This window comes from Delphinus delphis, chromosome 2 (assembly GCF_949987515.2).
Source record: "Delphinus delphis chromosome 2, mDelDel1.2, whole genome shotgun sequence".
Taxonomy (NCBI): domain Eukaryota; kingdom Metazoa; phylum Chordata; class Mammalia; order Artiodactyla; family Delphinidae; genus Delphinus; species Delphinus delphis.
In genome coordinates this window covers 174,323,466-174,343,487 of record NC_082684.1, presented here as the reverse complement: position 1 = coordinate 174,343,487, position 20,022 = coordinate 174,323,466, and the positions used below count along the sequence as shown (strand labels likewise).

The following is a 20,022-nucleotide window of genomic DNA, read 5'->3' as shown; positions in this document are numbered from 1 at the left end:
ACCGCACTGGGCATGCTCCGTGTGTAGCCTTTTTACGCAGACGCTCACATCACATGGTTAGTCTCTGTCAGATTGCCATTTTGCATCCAAAGTGTAAACATCTGGAAAGGGCTTTTTGCTTCTATAGTAACAGGCACCTGTAATGTTTGGCGTGTTTCTATTTCAGATCATTCTCTCAGAAATAAAGTGTAATCTCTCCCTCTTTTTTTTTTTCATTTAAGGATCTCTTTCCATTAATGTGCTGCAGAAAGTATATCCTATGCCACTGGACAATTCGTAGATAATAAATACGATATACACTGATGGGCGACCAAAATCAAATCGTGCTCATCCCTCCTAGTATCAAGCCGCTCTTGACGGCTCTCGATTTCCTAAACAAAATGCGAGAGATCTGCCCATTGCATTAGGTCTTGAAAGTAATCACAGCGCTAAGCAATGCGTTTAACGGAGCTCAAAGTGACTTCGAACTGCTTCTGCAACTGAGAAACTACCCTTCCAAATAAAGTCACTGGAATAAATAACAGTGTGAACTGTTATCACGTAATTACGAAGAAATTTCAAAGCCTGGTTGATTTATTAGGTGGCGTTAAGATTCACAGAACAATCTGGTCCAAACTCTTCTTACAAATAAAGTGACTGGGGCTTGGGAAAGGAAGTTACTTATTAATTTCCACTACTAATGGAATTACATTTTCGAAAGTTTATGAAGAAGCACACACTTCCAGGTTTCTTAAAGTAAACATAAAATACTACCACTGCATTCCGAGCTACATTTTTGTTTGAGTGTCCTGGTGGCGATTGTTTTGTAAAGTCTCATGCGAATGAAAGAAAGGATTCTTATGAAAACCTTCCTTACTTTCCCTCCCTCCCTCCCTCCCTTCCAAACCCTCCCCACCCCCATTCCTTTCATTTCTAGGCTAAGACCAATCTTCATGACTTAAACACCAGAAAACACAGTAGAATAGAGGCTTTAGAATAAATGTTGTAGATCAAATGCACCCTCATTGTGGTATCATAACATAAATCAATAAATAGGTTACTTACCTTGTTATCAAGTGAATGTAAAATGCATGAGGAATAGGAAATGCATTGCAAGTTTTTCATTCTAGTACAATTCACAAGGGAGATAGGGGTTTTTCTACACCAACACACAGGCTAGGGGATTCCTAATTTTCCCAGAGGGTTTCCTATAGCAGGGATAGCACAGCAGAAAATTACCATGAAGCACGATTATATCCCATAAAAGACATCAGGCCCCGTAGTCACAAGTGCCGGCATTTTAAACCCAGTCACCCTGTCACAGGATCAGGTCATGCCTCAGTGAAGATACAAAGTTTCTGTCATTAAGAAGCCCATAATGAGAGGAAGAGAGTAACACATACACACACACACACACACAATTGTGTGTGATCTCATTCCCTTTTGAACAAAATAAGCTTTAAAAAATCCTTTGCTCATAATCAGATGTAGCTTTTAATTACACGGTCATTTTGAGACCTGTTTCCAGGTTGAAATAATTAAGCAGTTTAAGAGCCCCTCTCCACTGAGTTTTGGCAATGATCTTTTTTTTTCTTATAATTTTTTAAACATCTTTATAGGAGTATAATCGCTTTACAATGGTGTGTTAGTTTCTGCTTTATAACAGCAATGATCTTTTGAATACTTGCAACAATATATTAACCTTTGACAATATGATGTGTGACTTCAACTGATGTCCATGTGACCTTCATTCCTTGGATATGTGAAGTACACACTTTCCAACTACTTTTCATTGTAGAAGTTACATGTATCCATTACAGGACAAGAGACACACAGATAACATTTACTTTAAATTCTCCCATCCAAAGAGAGTCACTATTAAATGGTAGCGCTGTTTAGCTTCCAGAGTTCTTGCATTTTTGAAAGTCACCCTCCAAACGTGTGCCTTACAATTAGTCTCCTTCCTTCTGGGAGTGTGGATTTATGCAGTCAGAAGTGGTGTATCTAATTACGCTTTTGCCTTTGGCACCATATGGACTTTCTGGGTCATTCTGACTCAAGTAGCCTTCAATCAGGAAGAGCTGGCAGTCACTTCCGTAAATCCAGAAAAGGTTAGCACAAGAGGTACCCCGATCTCTCGGGTTCCTGCAATATGATTAGCTGAACTTTTGTAGTATTTGTCCTGGCAGGTACATCACAGATGTCCTTTTCCACATCTTAATATTCTCATTCCTCATCATGCAGTTCTAAAATGCAACCTGCAGCTAATGTCTACCAATAGCTCACCTGGGATCATTTATTTTTATCCTCAGGAGTCTCACTCCAAATTGTGTTCTTTGCTTACTGGAGACTTGAGTTAATTGGATTAATTGATGCTTCTATCTATTATTCAGTTTCTGGCGTTTTCCAATGTATGCCAAATATTTACACACAAAGCATCCCGCTTTTCCTTTAACACTTTTTTTTGTAGTTATAATGTTTGCTTTTTTCATGCTGTTCTCTACTGTTTCAATCATGTCTATTTCCAGGACGGTTTTTCTTGAATGTTCTTGTACTTCCCCTCAGCCTATTGAGGACCACCATCTTGGATCCCAAGTGGGTCATCCATTTCTGTAGGAACTCTTCGTATGAAGCCTGAAGCAATGCTCTTGGGCAAAATCAATTTCTCATAGTATCCCAAGGCTACCTCAGTTTTAGACAAAGCTGTGTCCCATCCAAAATACTCAAGACTTCAAATGTATAGGACTCATGCATAAGACTCCTCGTGTACAGGACTATGCTAAGTTCAAAAATCACACGGGCTATTCAGAGGAAGCCCATTTTCATTAATATTGTATACTTTGGTTTGCCAGTGTCACAAAATTACTATTCAAATCCATTCAATCACGAAAATCTCAGATGTGACTCGCCTGCCACTTGGCGAAACTTGAAAATATCAACAGAGGTGACGGTGATAAATCTATCACCATCCCTGTTGTGGGGATGGTGTTCATCTAAGTTCATCCCTGTTATGATTACGTAAAAGCTAACATATTAGCTTCAATTTTCTCAAGAGCATAGGAAAATTTGTAAACTTTGTGTAAGTTTCATAAGTACTGGTGAAGAGATTAAATTTTGCCCTGAAACTAAACCAAACCAAACCGAACAAAACCACACACCACATGCATCTATTCAGTACTTACTGTTTTGGAACCATAAGTGCTACAACTGTAAGTTAAATGCTGGGACTATGACTTAGTTTCCATCATGAAGCTTGATATTCCAGTGAAGAAGACCAATTAAAATAATTATCAGAAAAATAACTACAGCTGAGAAAACAGTGAACAGGCTGAGACGGGAAAATGACGATGGGAAGATGCTACTTTAGCTGGGAAGACAGCATGATCATCTGAGATGACATTTAAGCTGAAATATCCCAAAAGATAAAGAAAAAACAAGTTAGCCTTTGGATGTGCTGAGAAAAGCAAGACAGGAAAAGGGAATGGAATATGCTAAGGCCCCGAGGACAAGGAATGCTTCGCAGTTTGAGGAAATGAACAGAGATCAGTGAGGCGAACGTGCTATCTTGCAGGTGTACTTATTTAAGCCTTCTCTCCTTTCCCTTCTTTTTCTCTCTGCAGGTGACACACCTGGAATATGTATTCTGGGAATCCTTTTCATTTATGTGGCATCACCTCACAGAAAAAGTCCTTATACATGTTTGATTTTCTTAATTAGGAGCGGTATTTAAGTTGTCAGTAAATTCCACATTATTGGGAAAATCCTGTCTTCTGAGGTTTAAACACAGTTCTCTGAATTTCTTCCTTCTAAATCCAGGGCTATCTCTTAAAGGCTAACATCGGTATATTTTTGAGATTGTTCTATATTACATTAATTCGAGCAATCAATTTATTAAGGCTAGACCATGTAGACAAGTGATAATAACTGCTAATTTTTAATGAATGCTTACACTGTACTAGGCACTGTGCTGATTCACCAGTGTTACATAATTTAATAATTAATTTTCTCCATTTTTCACTGATGAAGAAACTGACATAGAGAAGTTAAGTTACCTGAGTGAGGTTACAAAGCTAAAAATCGATGGGGGTAGGAATTAACCTTCAGCAATCTGAATTTAAGTTCCACGTGTGCATCAGTTCAGAAAATTAAAAGAACAAATCCCTACATGCAACTGATGTTTCTATTAATCAAAACCATTTTTCTTTCTTTTTTTTAAATTGAAGTATAGTTGATTTACAATGTTGTGTTAGTTTCAGGTGTCCGGCAAAGTGATTCAGTTTATTTATACACACACACACACACACACACACACACTATATATATATATATTCGTTTTCAGATTCTTTTCCAGTATAAGTTATTACAAAATATTGAATATAGTTCCCTGTGCTATAGAAAACATCTTTTTCTGTCTGCCAGGCACACGTATAAACTTTTCTAAAGGTCGTAATGTGTCACGATGACTCCCAAGTTCTCACCTCTATCTCTGCTGAGCTTGGCACCCTCCCCCTCCCTTCCTTTCTGCCTGTCCCCGTCCCTTCCCCATCCCCTCACTCACCCCCCACACATATACATCCTCACAGATTCTCAAATTTTATCTTCCTCAAAGGCACAATGAAGGTGCAATGAACCAGAGAGTTTCTCATTCATCAGTGTAACACAGTTTTGTGAAAAGTTGCCTGATACCCTGAAATTTTCCTCATTCAGAGTATCTCAGTTGTAAAGTATTCTTTTTTTACTTATCTGCAATGGAACGCAGGTAAGTAGAATAGGAAAACAATGGAAGTCAAGATGGCAGGTATTTAAGTTTTCCCCTTTTCCCTGAAAATGAGCATAACTTTGGCAAGCTGGCCTTCAGCAGCCTCTTTGGTAGCTACTCCGGCCTGAAGCTGGCTGGAATTCAAGGGTCTTCTGACTAATCTTTCAGTGCAATAGGAACAGTTGCTAGTTTTCAGCACTGAAACTAAAGTTACTACAGAGTAGAAATGATAGGTCCAAGTCTCAGAGATGTGACTAACTTACATATTTTTAAGAGTAATATATTAAAACACCGTAATTACCAAATTATTCCTCGAATTGAGGGTATGATGGATGTTTACGTTTCGTAGACGAGTCCAATATTTGTAAAACGTGACACTGTTAAAAAGAACCACTATGAAAAAACTAATATTAGATGGGAAATTTAACATTATTTTGAGTTTTAGATTTCAAGCATAGGATAAATAATTTCCCTTCACAATTACAACAGTGTTTGTGTATGTTGGGGGAGTTTTTTAGCCTATAATATATATTTACTGATGGTGATAGATTACAAGTGTTTTTTCATGCTAATATGATTTCTTAAAAATTTATTTTTCATTCATGAGAATAAAAATGAACAGGTAAGAAGAAGAAAATTAGTGGCCTGGGAGAGCTGGACTTTCCCAAAATATTGCTGAAAAAAATTAAAGGAGTGAATGAAGCCACATAGAAAATTCTGGGTATAGGAATTCATGATGGGTATGGATATAGCAAGAAACTCTGAGTGGGCATCACTACCTTTAGTCTTTCTACTGAATCATTCCACTCAGCATACACACATGTTATTATTTCCCTCTGCCTATCAATCAATGTGATACACCACATCTACAAAAGAAAAAAAAACACATGATCATCTCAACAGAAGCAGAAAAGCATTGGACAAAATTCAACATCCATCCATGAAAAAATATCTTACCAAAGTGGGTTTAGACGGAACATATCTAATAAAATAATAGCTAAATAGATATAAAATAATAATAGATAAATCAATATAAATAAATAGATAATAGATAAATAAATATAAACTAATAACAGGGAAATAATAGGAAATATTAATAATAGGGAAATAACAGGAAAAATAATAATAATAGGAAAATAATAAAAGCTATTTATGACAAAACCACAGCCAATATAATGCTCAACGATGAAGACCTGAGAGCCTTCCAGCTAAAATCCAGAATAAGACAAGGATGCCCACTTTCACCACTTCTATTCAACATAGTATTGGAAGTCCTGGCCACAGCTATCAGACAAGAAAAAGAAATGAAAGGTATCCAAATTGGAAGGGAAGAGGTAAAACTGTCATTATATGCAGATGACATGATACTATTATTTCCCTCTGCCTAAGAAAACCTCCCCTGGACTTCATTTTCTCTGCCAGCTTTCACCCCATTTCTTTGCTCTCCTTTGCAGAAAAAAAAAAAAAAAAAAAAAAAGCCTATAAGAAGTTGCCCACGCTCACTTCAGTTCTCTACGGATCTCTCTTAAGCCTACTCTCTCCCACCGCTGTCCCCAAAACTGCTCAAGGTCATCAGCAATGAATCAAATCCCAGGGTCAATTCTCAGTGTTCATCTTAACCTATTGGTAGCATTGAGCCTGGTTGTTTAATATCACTCACCACCCTTTATTCACTCACTCAAAGTTGCTTTCTCAAAGCACTCTCTCTCGGTCTTTCTCTTACCCACTGGCTGCTCCTGAGGAGTCTGCTTGGCTGGCATCTCCTCTTCCACCTCTCCTCCATCCTCCCGTCTCACATACAACCTCCTTCTTTCTGCTCCAACCTCACTGATGCTCCTCACAGGCACCAAGGAAAGCTCTCTCCCTAGATTTCCACACGATGATCACTTCCTTCAAGTCTTTGCTCAGCTGGCACCTTTTCAATGAAGACTTCCTCCACCATCCAATTTAAAACTGCAATCCCCACTGCCCTCCAGCATCACTCATCTCACTTACCATGTTCAACTTTTTAAAAATAGCGCTTTTACCTCCTAGTATACAATATAATTTACTTATTATGTTTACTGTTTAGTGTCTACCTCCCTCCACTAGAATATAACATCCATGAGGGCAGAGATTTTTTTTTTGTTTCATTTACTCATTTATCCTAAGTGCCTAGCATAGTGCCTGGCACAGACTACATGCTCTATAAACATGTGTTGAATGAATGAATAGGGTTACCAGAGAGAGAGAGAGCCTTTTCTTCCTCACATCCTAGACCCTGAAGCTATTCTGCTATACAGGGTCCTCCTTAGCATTCCTGAACATTTCTAAACATTCTTAAAACATTCCTAAATATTCCCACGTCTCTTCCTTACTAAAAAAAACCCAAACAAACAAAAAACAAAACAAAATAAAAAACACCAACAGCAATCTTACCCATAGTTAATGTCAATAAATATTTGCTATGATGAGTAGAAGAATAAAACAAAAACATCAGCCTGAAGATATACTTGGGATTTTATCATAAACCTCAACAAATACCAAGTTCATTAACGTAGTGTAAATGTCAACTGTCTGATGATTAAATAAACATGTTCCACAACAAGCAAGCTACTAAAAAGAAAAGTCATTACACTTAAAATGTATATAGCACCCTTCCAAGAAATGTAAGAGAGATTTTGACATTTTAAAAATGTAATTAAAGCTTATTTTCTATAAAGCGTCTTCTTTTCCCATTAATTGCACTTCTTCATTCCAGGGACTTAAATTTCCAATCCTAACACTGCTAATGACTCACTGCGTAGCCATAGGCAAGTCATGCAAATATTCCCCAGGCTAATTCCCCCTCTGCAAAATGAGTACAGTAAATCAAAGCTACCAGAAAGAATATTCTCGAGCATTTCCTTACAGATGGTGGAAAATACATTGTAAATATGACATATTCAAATAGACTGTTTACAGACTGTTACTTCTCATACCCTGCTCCTGCTGGTCCTATGAGAATAGAGTTTAAATTCACAGCAGAAAAAAACGTGACTGTACATATAACTTTTAGTAAGATGGAATGTTTAAAAAATCAAGTCAGCACAGGAGGAAGATATTTCTTCAAGCAATTTTGGATCATATATTTAAAAGGAAAGCACCTATTAACTGGACAAATACACAACTCTGGAACATCTTAACAGGCTCTCTACTACTAAATAAAGATCATATCAAAAGATATGTCCAGCTGCGAGCTTTTTCTTGAGTGGCAGAACAATCAAACAATGAACCTTGGATCCTGCCTTCCAGAGAGAATTCTCCCAGGTGGCAATGAACCATCAATCCACAGACATTAAAGGACAGTCAGCACATGTATCCTCCAGGGAACCCCAGAGCTGTGAAAAGGGATATGGCTTCAGTCCTTAAAGATTTCACCCTCTAAAATTTTCTTTGCATATACGTAAGTTTTTCTCATTGATACGAAACACAGTAAGAGAACAACAGACATAAGCAGACAAAGGTTATGGATACAAGATTCACAAAAAAAATCAGTTACCCACAAGCATCTGGAAAAAAATTTTCAGTCTCACTAAATTAGACACAATACCATTTCCTCATTAAACGAGTACTCTCTGCAAAGTGCCAATTCACAATGTTATGAGGACGCATTACAACCAATGCTTTCACATCTTGTTCATAGTTTTACTTTAGTACAACCTTTTGGGAAAACCAAGTTCTTTTTGTTTGTATCTAGATATGTATCTAGACTAATATGTATCTAGGCTAATGATTTCACTTCTGGGACCTGTCTTTAAAAAATTCTTAGATTATGGTTCATAAACTTAAACTATTATACAACCTTAATAATAGTTACAGAGACTAAAGGGCATTATAGGCAAATGTTTATCATGATCGTATTTGGTAAAAAAAAAAAAGAAAGAAATTAAAAAAAACCCTGAATCATTTCTATAAATACATACATTCATGTATGTAAAAATAGTGGGAGTACACAAAAATAACAGGAGATAGAGGACTAGATTCATTGTTTTTTAATTCAGGGGACTAATTTTAATTTTTTTCTGTAATGTTACCATTTTTGTGATTAGAACTAAAAAGCTCATGCTTGTTGCAACTGAAATGTCTAACAAAACACTCTGAAAATACTTTTGGTGTTGTAAAAAGAGTGTTTGCAGATTCATATTTTCCCTAATTTTTTGATTTAACCTTGATAGTTTAAATCAAGGTTAAACTAGGGAAGCAAGTTAAACTAGGTTTAACTAGCAAGGTTAAACTAGGGAAGCAAACTTGGGATCTTCTGAAAAACTCCTGATTCAAGTCAAAAAAAAAAAAAAAAAGAAATAGAGTAAATGTTGATGCAGGAATTGTATCAGGAAAGAAACAAGAATTAATAGAAAAATACTTTGGCGTGAAATGTTAACATTTTAAAGTATTACATTTCTCTGTAGACAATGTATTAAAATGATTATTTGAAGTCTCCACTGAAACACTGGGCTTTTCTCATATGACTGGTTAAATGATTTTTGGTACTAGGTTAGATACTTAAGCAGGCCAAATGACTCAGTAATTGGGTAATACATTATTAATATACTGCTCTAAAAGTCTAACCTTCCAGAAAGATATGACTTTGGTTCAGAGAGATTTAATATTAAAAATAGGCTACACGATCAGGGAGTTGACAGGAAAAGGGCCGGTGGCGTGCAGCACTTGGTGACAAAGCACCACAAAGTACCCTACTGACCTAAAATAGTTAATGCATCCTTTAAGCAGCTAACCTACCTTCAGGGGGTGATTTAAGAACTAGAGACAATTTGGTTCATTACAAATCTATGTTTAGAAATATGCTGCAAATTTCAGATTGGTTAGCTGGAGATGTGCTGTTGGTTATATTAATATATTATTGTTAGAAAATCCAGACTCTATTCAGAATGTTTCCCAAAACACTGGACATATACAGTTGGTAAAAAGCAATTTATGTAATATTTCCTGTCGCACAAATAAGAAAGCTTTTTTTTGGCCATGCTGCGTGCCTTGCAGGACCTCAGTTCCCCAGCCAGGGACTGAACGCAGGCCACAGCAGTGCAAGCCTGGAACCCTAATCACTAGGCCACCAGGGAACTCCCAAGAAAGCATTTTTTTAATTGCAAATATTCAATACATGGTGCCATTCGCTGAGTGCTTGTGTCCCCCCCAAATTCATATGTTGAAACTGGATCCCCAAGGTGATCGTATTAGGAGGTGGGGCTTTGGGGAGGTAAAAAATCATGAGGGTGGAGCCCTTATGAGTATGATTAGTGCCCTTGTCAAAGAGACCCCAGAGAGCTCCCTTGCCCCTCTAACAAGTGAGGACACAATGAAAAGATGGCCGTCTATGAACCAGGAACTAGACTCTCTGCCAGAGCCTTAATCTGAGACTTGCAGCCCTGAGAACTGTGAGAAATTTCTGTTGTTCATAAGCCACTCAGTCTGGGGTATTTTGTGATAGCAGCCCGAAGGGACTAAGACACGTGGAAATACATGCTCTGCTTTAAGTTTAAAAGTATAATGAACTTCAACGATGATAAAACTTCTATCAGGCAGGGCAACACATGGCTTGACAGTTTGGTAAGAAGACAGTTTGGTAAAGGTTAGAAAAGACCTGCTGACTGCTGGCCATGCCTCTGACCCTTGACCTTTGGCCTGGTGACACTGTTTCATAGATGCTACCGCATGCTTATGCTACATGCCAGAGGCTTCTACTGTTAAAACAGACAGCAAACTTGGGCCCTCCAAGCCAAAGCTAAACCGACTCTGCCTTCCACTTCATTTAAATGACAGTCATTCAATACTGTAGACAGTTAAATATTATTATCTTCCCTCTCCAACACACACATACATTAGAATGTAATGTCCACGAGGAGGGCAGGGATTTTTTTTTTTTCACCTCTGTATCCTCGGCACCAGTGTTTGTGAGACGAGCTGGGACCTGGGACCCTTGGCTGCAGTGCCTGCACCTGGACAGACTCCTCCTTGAGCCACAAAACACAAAGAAACTATAAGGGGCTAAAAATAACTGAGTGCATGTACAGCTGGGGCAAATTATGGACGACAAGATACGAAAAGACCAAAACGCCAACTGCCGTTTCTGAAAATCCAGGAGCAAAAAGCAGGGTGTGCAAAAGCATGGTACTGTGCACGCCCCCTGCACACACCACCACCAAAGGGGTGGGCGAATCACCTAAGCTGCCCCTGCAGCTCAACCCCTGGACCTGCCCCTGCCCTCACCCTTCATAAGGAACCCACTCGCCGCCCCCCCTCCCCCCAGGACAGAGTGAGCCAGGGAACCTGTTACTTGTTCTCTCTCCCCGCTGCTGCAGCAGGAGCCCCAGTAAAGCCTTGCCTGAATTTCTCGTCTGGCCTCCTATCAATTTCTATTGATTAAGGAGGCCAAGAACCTCAGTCGGTGACATATACATCCGGGAAGAAGACAAGATTGGGGGCCTTTACATTCCAGTGAGGGAGACAGATGTGACACAGGTAAATAACACAGAAATTATTTTATGACTAGCATGTCATACAAGGTAGCGCTACATGGTCTGGGTACTAGAGACCCTGGGATTCTCTGGCCAGATGGCCATGAGCCCATTTCTCAGGGCTGCCTGGGCCTCTTCTCACGTTCATCCTTCTCAGGATATACTTCCCCACCTGTGTGCGCACCCCGAGACCCAGGGGTGGCCGAGGGCAGCTGTCTGCTGAGGGGGGAGTGATGAACGGGAGATTGAACGTATAGGCTTGGCTGTCCACTCACATCACGAACCTTGACCGAGCCCACGGGGATATGGGGCCTGTGTGCTGGCTCTCTCCCCACTGCCACGTTCCCACGGAGAACTTCAAGGACAGTTCTGAACTCAGACTGGCCTCCTCAGTCATTAGAAAGGTGTGCACTCCGCTGGTCCTCTCTTGCCCCCATCCAGCAGAGGCGGTCTACCACAATGCCATGGACTTTGTTGTGTTAATATCTGGATCTTCCGCTCCTGGCTGATGACCGGTCACTCACCCTGGTGCGTACCAGGTGCTCAATAAGTTATTCTGGGTAAATGAATACAGTGTATGTCTATCATATCAAACTCTGGGTGATACTGGGTGTTAAACAGGTACAAAGTTAGCCTCTGTGACCTCGGTAAATGTTCCAAAGATTGTTTAGCCAATAAGATCGCATCTATAGCTCCTGCCAATGGGGCATCCAATCATGGGTAAAACAACAGCTGCACCATCCCGTGGTCTGAGAAAACACAGAGGAAAGACACCAAGCAAACTCAACAAGGAATCTTCAGTGCAGAGAAAAGAGAAAACTGCAGTAAGCGGAGAGGAAACCAGTTCCCGAGGTGATAGGCATTTGCAAAGCCCATCAGGGGAGACAATCCTCCTGAAAAACCTGGCAAAATCTGGAAGATGCTAGAAGACGGGAGATCGACTGAGGCTGGGCATGGTCTTTTCCCTTTCCTTTCCTTTTCTTTTCCTTTCCTTTCTTTTCTTTTCTTTTTTCTCTCTCCTCCCTCCCCTTCCCCCCTTCCTCCCTCCCTCCCTCCCTCCCTTCCCCCCTTCCTCCCTCCCTCTCTCCCTTCCCCCCTTCCTTCCTTCCTTTCCCTAAGAGTTTTAGCCTTCTTTAATACGCTTTAAGAAGGCTTTAATGGCCTTCTTTAAAACACAAATTACTATCAGAGCCCCACTTTATATTATTTATACTTGTACGTAATTTTTTTTTGAGGACCATATGCTCAAAATACACGAAAGCAAACAAACAAACAAACAAATCGAAAGCCTCACTCCGTAATGGAAGTTCAATCCTTTGCAAGTCATCCTTTTGTGATGTCCATGAAGCACTAAAGAATGTTTCCACATAGTATGCAGAGAGATGCCTGGAATGGGCAGGGCCTCTGTGCCTGAGGCCGGCAGGATTTCAGAGCCCTGGGTGACCACACCATGAACGCGTGATTTCAGAGCCCCGGGTGACCACACCATGAACGCGTGGCTGTCCATGTAAACTGTGTATGTTTCCTGAAGGCCAGGCTGACTAGTATGATTCTAGCCCTCCACCTTCCAACCTCTGCAGGCAATTAAATCACAGTAAAACCAACCTCCTCTTAGGGAGGAGGGGTGCGGGCTCCTACCTGTTATTCCCGACAATGCAACCAAAGGACAGCAGCCAGCAGTATAATTTCCCCAGTGGGCACTGCCTCCGAAGATGTGGTCTTAGCAGTGAGGATTAACAGCTCTGTTGATCTCACTTCTTTCTACTTTCAGAGGACCCGCTGCTCTCATTCTCAGACTGGCTTCTGGGGGTGCTTACAAGTAAGGCCGCCCACCATGAGAGGGAAATGTGCTAATTAATATAAAATTTGGATTGCATGGAGAAAAGTCTATACATTTTCTAAAAGTGGGATTCCCCCAGTTGGGATATTATTTCTTGGCTTCCCTATTCATCTTTTCTTTAGTGATCTAAAACATTAAGAATATAGCCTGATGCGTCTTCCTCTAAAAATAACCTGCAAAAATTAGTTTTTCTAATGAATCATTTCTCACTTACTTTGAAAAATAATTCAAAGAGGAACATCCTCAAAAGCGTTCTTGACCCCCACGCAAAGAGTGAACTTTGATTTTCAGAGTTAGTTGTAACACTCAAGGGTTTTCAACCAATAAATCCTTTCATTTTTTTGGCTAAAGCAAAGACAAAATGAAAATGTGGCTTGGTGATTCAGTCAACATTAAAATGTATATATATATTTTAAAGGAATTAGGAACACTGTTGTTCTTGAGATAAAGCTTGAACCCGACTGAATTAAAACTAAAATTTTTAATTTAAAAAATTAAAAAAAAATGTAAAAACACAGCTTTTTGTTTGTTTCTCTTTTTAAAATAAATCTTGAAGCTATTATGCTGAGTGAAAGAAGCCAATTACAGAAGGGTAAGTGCTGTATGGTTCTGCTTCCACGAGGTACCAACAGTAGCCACATCCACAGGGACGGAAAGTCGAATGGAGGGTGTCAAGAGCTGGGGACAAGAGGGGGTGGGGAATTCGTGTGTAGTGAAGGCCATAGAATTGTACACTTAAAAAATAGTTAAAATGGAAAATTTTGTTACGTGTATTTTTACCACAATAAAAAAATTACCAAAAAAACCCCCAACGTGGTTTCTGATAGGGGAATCCGCCCTTAAGCTTCCAAACTTAAAAACAAAAGTGACGGAGAGCGAGAAATTCTATTAAGCCCACACATATAACGAAGTCAGCTCCTGGGATTGACACATACACACCATAGATACTCTATAAACTAGACAACTACTGAGAACCTGCCGTAGAGCACAGGGAACTCTCTACTCGATGCTCTGTGGTGACCTAAATGGGAAGGAAACCCAAAAAAAAGGGGGGTATATGTGTACGTATAGCTGATTCATTCTGCTGCGCAGTAGAAACGAACAAAACATTGTAAAGCAACAATACTCCAATAAAAAAACAAACCCAAAAAACCCCCCACCAAAGTCAGCTCCAGGAAAGCAAGGCCTGCTCTCTGCTTTTTTCTTCCAGGGGATTCGGAGGGGAAGGGAGGAAGGGGAGATATTTTTGTGTTTTCTAAGTTGAAGTGTGAAATTCCAATCAGCCTCCAACGGTTCCTACACTGATTCAGGAAGATTCTTACTACCAAAGTCACCGTGGCATCTAATAATTACGGTTCTGAATTAGTAATTGATCTAAGCGTGGGCCTCAAATACATTCTGTATAGAGCAATCACACCTGGAGAAAGAAATTCTGCATGTGCTGTATAATTATAAAAATCAGAGCCCTTCGGGTTGTGTCAGTGTTTTAGGTAACAAATAATTTCAGCACTAAGATACCCAATTAACACTCATTCAGAATTAAAATGTTGACATATCACCAAGTATGCTGTCGGGAGTGGAGGAGAATAATTCAAATATAAAAATTGACACTTTTCAGGATTTGTACTCAGGCCTACAAGGAAGTTTACTATAATTATTGGCTGGGTTTTCTTTGTCACTGGTCCCTGTAATTTCAGCCTTCCAGGTTTCTGCACCTGCACAACCACTCCACATCCCCACTCCGCCGTGAAACGCACACACACACACACACACACACACGCGCGCGCGTTTCTCTAACAAGAATATCTTCCACAAGCAGGGGAAGCATCATTTCTCTAGACCATTTCTCTAACAAGAATATCTTCCACAAGCAGGGGAAGCACCATGTCCCTGGATCCTAATTAACATAAAGACAATGACCCATTCAAACAGCCAAAAGAAAAGAGTTCAAGGATGCTGTGTATTTCATAATCATCATTTTCATTCAGTTCCCGGATCTGGGTGGAAACTGACACATAACATCTGAATTAGGAGCAAAGGGTGTTTGAGTTGGCAAATGTAATTTTCAGAAACCTCAAAGAAATAGCTATCTACCGAGGGACATCTATAGTACCTTCCCAAATTTTATACCAGGCTCAAGGAGAAAGCATGCCACGTTTCCTCATATAAAAATATCTTCAGGGCTCTAACCACACAGATTCTAGCAGGGACCAGCCAGCCCGCGCCTATTTTTGTTCGCCTTGTGAGCTAAGAATAATGTTCATGTTTTTAAGTGGCTAAAAACAATCAACGGAACAATATCTCATGACATGTGAAAATTACATGAAACTCCAAGTTCTGTGCCCATAAATAAACACTTTCCTGGCACATAATCACACTCAGTCAATTCCACATTTCCTGTGGCTGCTTTTGTGCTAGGAAAGCAAAGCTGAGTGGTTATTTCCTATCTGGCCTTTACAGAAAGTTAGTCAGCTTCTGTGTTACGGGATACGCCAGGCTTAAAATTATATAGCTTGCAACAGTAGTGATACCTAATTAATCAAATTATTCTGTAATCCAATTCCTTATTTATTTTTTTTACAAGAGCAACTGAAGGGTTTATTTTTGGAGGACATCTATGTGGCACAAGAAATGTCCTGCCCTTTACAGATATTCCCTAATCGAAATTATTTATACTTAAACTAGCATCTTAGTACAGGTGGTTTTCAAACCAGTGACTACTTCAGTGGATGAGAAAAGAGTTTTCTTCTCCAAATCCATGTCCAAGGCATGTGGAAGCAGCTTCATGGTAGTTTTCAGCACTTTAAGAAACCAGGAAAATGAAAGCATCCTTCAGACAGAGATACAGGCAACACCATTCATTCAGGCATTCACTATCCCCATCTACTGATAATCATGTCTAGGCCCCTGAACATCAAGGTCATCACTCAGAGCAGGGGCCCCTGTGCATCCCCACTAAAGGTCAAGGAGAACTGAATTTTCACTTGCTCACTAGCAGTATTTTGTGACAAATATTGCCTTCCATTTCCCAGTTTCAAGGAACTAGAATACTGAGGAAAAAGTTTTTGTTTGAGGTCTTGATCGATTAAAAGCTGCGTTTTCTAATTTCAATTGCCTGACATTTTCCCAGTGCACAGCTCTGAAAGCTGAATCCAAAGAGTAAACATCTCTCAGAGGATTTAGAAAATGATTCATTTAACGATGGACTTCATCCCCATTAGCACGTGGAGATTATCTTTACTTTAATAAACGTACCTTTCTCCTTTCCTGCACTGATACACAACGGGGGGTAGGGGTGAAATCACAGGACAAAATAAAAGAGAACAGGATGCATCAGAACACTCACCTCTCTATTACTTTCAGTCTCTAATATCACGGAAAGTAGGAACTGCTCCTCAGGCTACCTGTGAGACACAGCCTTTCTGTCTTTACTAAAGGACCTTTTTTTAATAAAATTTTATATTGAAGTATAGTTGATGTACAATGTTGTGCTAATTTCTGCTGTACAGCAAAGTGACTCAATTAGACATATATATATTCTTTTTCATATTCTTTTCCATTATGGTTTATCACAGGGTATTGAATATAGTTCCCTGTGCTCTACAGTAGGACCTTGTTGTTTATCCATCCTATAGATACGAGTTTGCAGCCGCTAACCCCAAACTCCCACTCCATCCCTCCCCCACACCCCCTCCCCCCTTGACAACCACAAGTCTGTTCTCTATGTCTGTGAGTCCATTTCTGTTGCATAGATAAGTTCATTTGTGTCATGATTTTAGATTCCACTTATAAGTGATATCATATGGTATTTGCCTTTCTCTTTCTGACTTACTTCGCTTACGATGATCATCTCTAGGTCCATCCATGTTGCTGCAAATGGCATGATTTCACTCTTTTTTATGGCTGAGTAATATTCCATTGTGTATATATATACCACTTCTTTATCCATTCATCTTAAAGGAACTTTTCTTTAAGGGGCAGTGTAACAAATGTTAAATCTGATACTTCTTTGTTGGGTGGTGTTGGACAAGCTATAGAACATCTTTAAGGCTGAGTGTCTTTATCTAGAAAATGGGAAGGAGACAGCACTCCAGGCAAAGAGTTGTTGTGATGCTAAATAATACTTGAAAAGGGCAGTGTGGGTGCAGAGGTGCTCAGGAACTGAGTGCCATGCAGCGCTGCTCTGCTCTTCTTGTACAGGACATGAAAGGCGAAGGGAGGTCTCGAGAGCGCTAAGCACTTTACACAATAAAGAAAACCTACCTGGGTGACAAAGGATGTCCTTTGAAAGACAGCTCAGCAGTTCATGAGCTTTGACTAATTTGATATGGCCTCAGTTTTCTCTCTCAAGCCACCCCATTCTCCTTCACTCCAAACCAAGGAGACATCTCCCTTCCTTATTGATTCAGGATTAACCCCTCAGTTAAGGGTGATCTTGTGACTCTGTCTGCCCCCTACCCCCCAGTTCTACCTGGCGTCTCTTAGCCATGGACCTTCCCCTAAGCCCTCTCTACCTTCTGGAAACCTGAGATAACATCGCGTGCTCAAGTCTTTCTCATTCATCAACTGCCCTGCTTATTAGTAAGGCATTCTGGGTGATCTCTGCATCTCTTTTAATGTCCTCTGAAACATGACTTTATGTTTTGTGTCTCTATATAGTTTCCTTTTCCTCTGTCGTTCTGTCGATCCTGAGTCATAACTCACCCTGATGTACCTGTAATTATTTGTTTTTTCTCTAAATCAATGCAGGCATTAAGATGAAAATGGGGGTAGGGAAGGAGGGAGGCTACTTATTATTATTATTTATTTAGTTTTTACAGTCACTTCTATTCCTCTCAGGGTTGAACACCAGTGTCATCTTGGAGAGAACACCAATGTGAGTGTGTACCAATGACACATGGACTTCTTAGAGCTCTATGGGATAAACACTTCCCCCAAAGGAAATCACAGACCGACTGGCTTAACAATTCTAACACCTTAACTATTATATAACAAAACAAACTTTCTTCAAAAAGGAAGAATCTGAAGGAGCATATCGGCTAACCCCAAAGGCTTAAGAAAGCAAATGGAGAAACCACGAGAGGAGCCGCACAGAGCAATGGAGGGCTTGGATTTTGCCATCAGGTTGACTCAAGCTTGAATTCCGGTTCTACCTCTTACTAGCTATGTCATCTTGGGCACCTGTTTAAACTCTCCAAACTCGGTTTCCTCATCTGTAAATTGTGGATGGTAAAAAGAATTGTTTTGAATAATTAATATATGGAAATCACTTAAATCAACGCCTTATAAATAAACATTCCATTAATAATAGCAGCAGGGCTTCCCTGGTGGCGCAGTGGTTGAGAGTCCGCCTGCCCATGCAGGGGATGCGGGTTCGTGCCCCGGTCCGGGAAGATCCCACATGCCGCGGAGCGGCTGGGCCCGTGAGCCATGGCCGCTGAGCCTGCGCGTCCGGAGCCTGTGCTCCGCAATGGGGGAGGCCACAGCACTGAGAGGCCCGCGTACCGTGCAAAAAAACCCAAAAAAACAAAAAATAGCAACTGTCTTTCTCCCCGTCCTCCCCCTCCCCCTTCCCTTCCTCCTCCCCCAAACCAAACCAGTGGCTCTAGGGTGCTTCCTGCACCATCCACAGTGAAAACCTCCAGGGAGAGCTGCACACAATTTGGACTGATGGTGGCCCTGTTAAGAGGGCGCTCAACGGCTCCCAAGAAAGAGATGGCTGTAGCAGAGGATGCTGGAGGTCTCGTGGGTAGGTTCCTTCCCTCGGGAATCATAACAGCAAAGTATGGTGTCTCGGGAGCACTGAGGGACTCAGAAGTTCTGAAGTCAGTTGCACAGAACCAAGTCAGAATTGGGAAACTTTTCATTTAACGAAGTTTCTTTCTGGTTCATGCGTCATAGGGTGGGTAAAAGCAAAAGTTCTCAGCCCATTAGGAGACACCCCCCTCCCCCCCAACCCCACCCGCCCGCTGCGTGGTGTGCAGTCATGGAAAAGGCAACACTCCTGGGAGTGTGAGATTAGCAGATGCAAATTGGTATATATAGGATGCATAAACAACAAGGTCCTCCTGTATAGCACAGCAAACTATATTCAATATCCTGTGATAAACCATAATGGAAAAGAATATGAAAAAGAATGTATATATATGTATAACTGGGTCACTTTGCTGTACAGCAGAAATTAACACAACATTGTAAATCAACTATACTTCAATAAAAATAAATTTAAAAAAAAGATAACAGTCCTTGGGGGGGAGGGATAAATTGGGAGATTGGCACTGACACATACACACTACTCTATTTAAAACAGATAACCAACAAGGACCTATTTTATAGCACAGGGAACTCTGCTCAGTATTCTATAATAACCTAAATGGGAAAAGAATCTGAAAAAGAATGGATATATGTATAACTGAATCACTTTGCTGTACACCTGACACAACATTGTAAATCAACTTCAGTCCAATAAATCAAAATCAAAAAAAAAAAAAAAGGCAACACTCCTACAATGTCAGGTAGGCCTTCTGACCGTACATGCCCCTGATGACCGGGATTACGATCATAGCAGCCAACATGTAACACCTGCCACGTGCAAAATTACTGCCTACGTGGTTTACACGTTGATTAACTACCTTCATCCTCACAACAACCCATCAGGGAGGTACTACGACTGTCCCTGTTTTACAGGTCGAGTGAGTGTGCCTGAAATGTCACACAGCTCGTAAGTGACAGAGCCAGGGTCTGAACTCAGGCCAGATGGCTCCAGAGTCCACTTCAACCACCACGCTTTCATCAATCTATTTAAAAATTGATACATAATTGACATGTAAGATCGTATTTACTGTAAATGTACCACATAATGATCTCATATACATATCTACTGTGAGTTTAATTAACATCCATCACCGCACGTTGTTACAATTTTTTTCTTGCGATGAGAACTTTTCAGA

General features: G+C 40.3%; 1 protein-coding gene across 1 annotated transcript in view; it reads right to left on the bottom strand.

Annotated features, from left to right (window-relative positions):
- The window catches only part of CACNB2 (calcium voltage-gated channel auxiliary subunit beta 2), a 398,219-nt gene that overhangs the window by 140,529 nt on the left and 237,668 nt on the right, over positions 1-20,022 (bottom strand). The gene's annotated exons all lie outside the window — the stretch shown is intronic.